The sequence below is a fragment of the Furipterus horrens genome, unplaced genomic scaffold (genome assembly GCF_987537825.1).
Source record: "Furipterus horrens unplaced genomic scaffold, mFurHor1.1.pri manual_scaffold_8, whole genome shotgun sequence".
NCBI lineage: Eukaryota > Metazoa > Chordata > Mammalia > Chiroptera > Furipteridae > Furipterus > Furipterus horrens.
In genome coordinates, this window is record NW_028327178.1 from 60,428,359 (window position 1) to 60,435,182 (window position 6,824).

Below are 6,824 nucleotides of genomic sequence, written 5' to 3' on the forward strand. Positions count from 1 at the left end.
ACTCCCAGTCTTCAGGTGGTTGACTCTATGTAGTCAGTGTCCTGTGGAATCTAGTGACATAGTCTCCTTGATAACCTGATCTGGGTGCTCTAGGAATGTTCCTTTTGTAGATTATATGGGCCCTCCTGTTGTAATTGAGTCTTGATTGCTATTGGTCCATCTGTTTGTGGGGTTGACCTTCATGCTTCTTTATTGTTGTTGTTGTTTATTTTAGTCTTTAATTGAAATGATGATAAAGAAAATAGATCTATTTTAAAACAAAACCAAATACCTATTTCAGTCTAGATTAAGAGGTGGCACCAGGTGTGGGATTCACATTTTGAGTGGCCACCTGTAGTGCGACTTCGATGATCCGGGGTTTGTCTATGATTCTGGTTGTATGGCTGCCCTTATCTACGATCCCAATAATCCATGCTTGGTGACCTTCACCGTATTTGGGGGACTTTATCTCTGCACAGAACTGAGCTACTTACTCACGTGGTAAACAGATTAGAAGGCCTCCTGATGTGTCCGCAAAGGTCCCATGCATGAGGCCAAACATGTTTCCACAGGCCTTGCTCGCAGCAGCCATCTTGGCCAGGACAGAGAGATTGTGAATCAGAAAGGCCACCTTGTTCCTCTGTTGCTTGGCCAGGTTTTGCACATGGCCTAGAATTCCAAAGCCCGTGATGTCAGTGGCAGCGTGGGCATTGAACATGTGCATGAATCCTGCAGCTGTTCTGTTGAGCCTTGTCATATTCATCATCGCCTCCTGGTATGCCAACTCCACATCTTCTTGGGTGACCACTAGATTAATTTTATTCCATTTTTCAGGAATATCCAGCCACTGGTGCTCTGCCACTGCCACTTGTGTCCCCAGGCACCGCATTATCTGGCATGATAAATTCATTTGGCTGGCACAGTTGTAGCCACTCCTCCCAAAACAATCCAGGGGTTTAACACTGTTTGGCCACCCATTACAGATGTTCCTGACTCCTCTGCTGCATCTTTAAAACCCTGTATAATTAGGGGCATCACTTTATTCCTTTCCCTGTCGGTCATTTTATTACTGATTCCAAGAAGCATCAGCATATTGTCACATTCTGTGACCCCCATTGCACAGAGGTCACTTAGGACATTGGCACATACTATCCTGTCCATCATGTAAGGGTCATCAGTGATAGGATAAATGTAATCCGTGGTTTGCACCAAGGAAAGACCACCATGTCTTAAACAAATGACACAAGTATCCATCCCAATACCAAGCCTTGGCATAACTGCTCCCAGGAATTGTTCATCTTCTTGGAAGTGGTTCTCTTGTAAGGATTCAAGCAATTTCTGCAGGACATCTTGGGGTAGTTTGCAGCCAGTACCCTTCAGTTCAGTGAATCTGGTTAGCTGGAAGCTCTTGTCCAATTCATAACTTTCTGGGTTAAAGGACTCCCGCATAGACAGTGTTCTTCGGGGTACACACCTCACAGCTGGGCTCCTCTCTTTCCTCTCCTAGTCTTCTGGTTTCTTTACAGTTATGTTAGCTGACTATGAGGCTCAACATGATCCACAATGTGTGAGCTGCTTTACAGGTGCTCCCCACATGAAGCAGAATTTTCCTCAGCATGGTTTTGTGCCTGCTGCAATGTTTCATTGGATATTCTGTTTGTGAAGCTCTAATTTTGTCTGAAGCCAGTCACTGGGTCTGTTCTTCTGGGCCTCTTGGGAGGGATTCTGGTTCATACCAATATCAGACACCATCTTTGCCTGGCCCTCAGCAAGATGTTTGGAGCTACAAGTAATCCACAGTTTGTGACTGCCTCTTCTGGGCATGAGTGTATGGGGGAAGAACCAAGCTGTGCATCAAGGCCATCTTTTTCCAGCACTGGGTTTGGGGGCAGTTAAACAAAAGTCTCAAGTCACCCCAATGAGATCCACTTCTGCCTGCCTCCACCTGCTGGCTGCCTGTTAGGCTCAGTCACTGAAAGAGTTTCTGGAAGAGTTGGGAGAATGAGGGTAGAGGATGACCCGTGAGAGGAAGGTGCCAGTCAGACTTCAAGGAAGGTGGTGTGTGTGGTCTCTTCCCTAGAGCCAAATGACTCAGTCTATCCCAGATTTTGTACCAACCTCATCAGTACAAAGTCACTAGGCATCAGTTAGGTGAGACCTCCAGAGCCCAGAGGTTGGACCTACCAGAAGCCAGGAGAGTGGCTCTTTTGGATCTCCCAAGAGGAGGAAACACCATTCAGGTTAATTGAAAAGTGGGGGGAATGGCCCACACCTCAAAGCCAGACAACTTAGTCACTGACACCCTTTGTGTTTGCCCATACCTCTACACCTTGGCTCTTAGGCAGGGCCTGAGCTCCACAGGGTCATACAAGAGATAGTTCAGAGGGTGGGCAATTGCTTCCCCCTAGACTGAAACCACACAGAGGGGACTGCTTCAACCAAGAAAGATGGCCTCTTCAGTACAGAAATCCTGGTGGCTCTCCCCCAGCTCCTTCCCGCAGAGTCACAAACACCAGACTCTGTTCAGGCAACTCTAATCCACTCTGCTCTTCTTCTGTCAGAGCTCAGGATGAGTGACTACCGTGAAATGTTGTGCATTGGCCCTTTAAGAGGGTGCCTGTATCTCCAGTGGACTCCTTCTCACCCTGAAAAACAGCAGTCCTACTGCTTTTCACAGCCATATGTTATGTAGGTGTCTCTTCCTGGCTCCAGTGCTCTAGGCTGAGAAGCCTTGCTTGGAGTTTAGGCCCTATGCTTCTGAGGGGGATTCCCCACAGTTGAGCTATCCCTCCAGACCTCAGCTGAATGTTATGGAAGCAGAGGCAGTTCTTTTCACATCTCCATTCTTTCTATCAGTTCAATGTGACTTATTGTGTAAATCCATGGTTATAAGATTCTGCTCTAGCTAGTCTTCAGTTGGTTATTCAGGATGATTGTTCTTTAATTTAGTAATAATTCCAGTTTGGTCCTGAAAGGAGATGAGTGTAGCTTCTACCTACTCTGCCACTATCCTGAAATCCCTCTATGTGTGTCTCTTGATTTGAAGTGAGTCTCTTGTAGACAGCATATGTAAGAGTCTTGTCTTGTTATCCATCCAGCCACCATATGTCTTTTTACTGGAGCACTTAATCAACTTTCATATAAGGTAATTGTTAATAACTATGTATTTATTGCTATGTTACTATTTATATTTTGAGCTCCTTCTTCTTAAAGAAGACCCTTTAACATTTATTGTAATACTGGTCAAACTCTTTACCTGTCCTTTCATTCTAAATGATAGCTTTGCAGAGTTGAGTAATTCTGGTTATGTCTTTGCTTTTCATCATTTTGAATATTTCATGTTAATTACTCTGGCAGGAAAAGTTTCTATTGAGAAATCAGCTGAGAGTCCTATTAGAGCTCCCTTGAAGATAAATGCTTTTCTCTTGCTGCTTTTAAAATCCTCTTTGTCTTTGACCTTTGCCATTTTAATTATGATGTGTCTTGGTGTGGACCTCTTTGGGTTCATCTTGTTTGGACCTCTCTGAACTCCCTGGACTTATATGTCTATTTCCTTCACCAGGTAAAGGAAATTTCTTATTATTTTTTCAAATAGGTTTTCAAGTTCTCTTCTCCTCCCAGCATTTCCATGATGTAATGTTGGTACACTTGAAGCTGTTTCCAAGGCTCCTTAAACTATCCTAATTTTTTTGTTTTTTTTTTTGTGTGTATTTTCTATTTGCTGTTTTGATTGGGTGTTTTCTGCTTTCTTCTCTTCTAAATCACTGATTTGATTCTCTGCTTTATCTACTCTACAATTGATTTCCTGTATTGTATTCTTCACTTTAGTTAGTGTATTCTTGATTTCTGACTGGTTCTCCTTTTTATGATTTCTATCTTCATTTTTATGTTTTCTATCTCTTTGTTGAAGTTCTCACTGAGATCATTGAGCATCCTTATAAGCAGTGTTTTAAACTCTGCATTTCCTTTTTTTTTTTTAGTTATTATTCTGGAATTTTGCTTTGTTCTTTTATCTGGGACATGTTTTGTTGTCCTCTCACTTTGGCTGCCTCCCTATACTTGTTTCTATGAATAAGGAGTGCTGCTATGTCTCCTAGTCTTGGTAGAGTGGGCTTATATTGTGGTTGTTTTGTAGGTCCCAGTAGCACAGCCTCCATGTTCACCTGATCTGGGCACTCCAGGTACAACTCTGGGGGCTGTGTGCACTATCCTGTTGTAATTGGGCCTTGATTGGTGATGGCACATTAATGGGAGATATATATCCCCAGACCAGTGCACTGCAAGGACTCGCTATGACCACAGTAAAGGAGCTGCTATTCAGCGGCTGACCCTATAGGGCTCTGATGCCTGATGAGTTCACCCCTTAAGTGTGTTGCTGATGGAAGTGGTTGGTGCTGCTCCAGTGTAGCCTGAAGCTGGCCACAAGGTGAACTGTTCTTGGCACCTCTTTGGAGAGATCAGCCCTGCCTGGGGCAACCTGGCATAAGCTACAGTGTGACCTGCAGGTGGTTGCTACTTGTGTTGGGCTTGGATGTGCCCAAGAAAGACCAAGCTGATAAATGGCCAGCTACCACTAATATAGCCTGGAATTTTTCACCAGAGGTTGGTTGCAAAGCAGAAATAAAGGGCAAGCAAGACTCAATGTGTAAGTGTTTTTCAAGCCCTAGCTTGAGATTTTGTTACTATTCCATTGTCCAAAGCAGGTCACACGTTCAAACCTGGAAATAACATGTGCAGAAATAGATGTCACTTTGGAGAGCTGCGAAGTGCTGTGGATACAAGGATAGGAAGATATCATGGCTATTTCTACAATCTATTCAAAGAGCTCATTTCAATGGGGCCATCTCCCACAGTCATCACTGGCCTGAAAAGAATAGTCATGACACAGCCTTTCAAGTTCTGATGTTCCACTCACCAATGTATTAAAAGCTCTGATCAAAAAAATGTCCTCTATACTCCTTACTCCAGAGATCATTCTAAGGGGATAGATGAGTATTTAATTGCTCAAATCTCAATTACTTCCAGAGCACTAGCCACAAAGGAGTTTGGAAATGTTATCATTTTGCTTTCTAGTTTCTGCCATACAGGAAGGACACCAGAAGGTGATGACACAGCTGCTGAGCACCAGACTACCAAATCCACTCATACTGAGGGGCTTCATGAGGAGAGAATTTCTTTCAAATGGTGAGCCCTGCAGCAATGGAAAAGGATAGTGTGGCAGGAGTTCCCCCTGTACCAGCTTCTACCCCTAGGCCCTGAACTACAGTCTCTCCCACCTGTTGACTCAGATCAGCCATAGATACTGTCTGAATCATCCCAACAGGAGCAAGACAGCCTAAATACATTGGTCAGACCCCTCCCAGCACATACTTCCTAGGCCCAGAGTCTACAATAATCACCTTGGTCAGCAGCTTTACTGTGTGCCTGGAACTGTGTTCTGCACCCTAGACATATCATCTTGTTTAATCCTCAAAACCACCCTGGGTGCAAGCAGCATTGCATTTTATATAAAACCAAGGCTCACAGAGGTGAAGCCACTTCCTCAAGATCACTCACAATACAGTGAGTGAGCTTGGATTTGAACCCAGATCTAAGTGATAGGAAAGCCTTCCCACTGGGTTACACAGCAGTCCTGCCTCTCATTTTCCAACTTTTGTGGTCCCTAGCTCTAAGGACCAGGAACATAGGGAGGATCACACTGCCCCATTCCTTTGTCACAAGCTATGAATTGCTGCCTGGGTCTTGTACTGGTTCTCTGCAGATACCCTACCAACCCCACTCTGGTGCCCACAGATATGTTGTTGGGTAAGAGGAACACATTACTTTCTCCACCTTCCTACAAAATACAAACAAACAAAAAAACAAATATGTAATTTTTGGAAATATGCTGCATCAACCAGAAATCCCTGAATTCAGCTATGTAAATGTAGGGGCCATTATCCCAATTCTATTTCCCCTTCCCCAGAAACAGGATATACTGGAATGTTGACATCACCCTTCACACAGGTACCAAGAGTATATCATGTGATACGTGCCAGGTAAGTCAAAGTCACTGTAATTGACATACAACCAAATCTGAGCCAAGGGTCAGTTAGCCCTCCCTGCCTTCCTTGATATTCACAGTCTGACCCTGTTATCCATTCTACCTCCCTAGAAGCCCAGGTCCCCTTGCCCTCACAAAGGAACATGGTCTCAGGGTGTGCAGCTGACAATAAATAGCCTTAGGCAGATGGTCACCAAATATTGATCATGCACCTTATCAATAAAAAACTTTTCATCAAGCACCCCAATATCCATATATTTATTTTAAACTTACATACTTTGCAATTCTATTTACATTTATGTATTAACAAAGCTTTGTTATTTCCATTTTAGATAAACATTTAAAGAGAAATTCTTAATTATCTACCCTCATCTTTGGAAATCTCAGGCTCTAGTGGGTTTAGGGATGGGGTAAACATGGGGCTATGGTCTGCAGTCTCCTTCTTGCCCCAAGTTGCTTTCAAACTTCCAGTGTCATGAGTAAAAGGAGAAGCTCTAAAAATCCAGTCAAGATGGCAGTGTAGGTCAACATGGCCCACCTCTTCAAGTGACCACATCAAAATTACAACTAAAATATAGAACAACCACCACTCATAACCATCAGAAATTGAGTAATGGAAGTCTGACAATTACAGGATTAAAGAAACTACATCAATCCAGACTGGTAAGAGGAGCACAGACCTGGAATACATTGGCCCCTCAACCATGAATGGTGATAAAAATACCAAAGGGATACCTTGGGAGTGAGGAGTTCCAGCCCCACACCAGGACCCCCACCCCAGGGTTCAGTGCCAGGAAGATAA

The 6,824-nt window shown here is 43.7% G+C and overlaps 1 pseudogene; it reads right to left on the bottom strand.

The window, feature by feature from the left end:
* Positions 1–286: 286 nt before the first annotated feature.
* LOC150003015 (selenide, water dikinase 1 pseudogene) lies at positions 287–1,393 on the bottom strand (annotated as a pseudogene).
* Between the last annotated feature and the right edge of the window lie 5,431 nt (positions 1,394–6,824).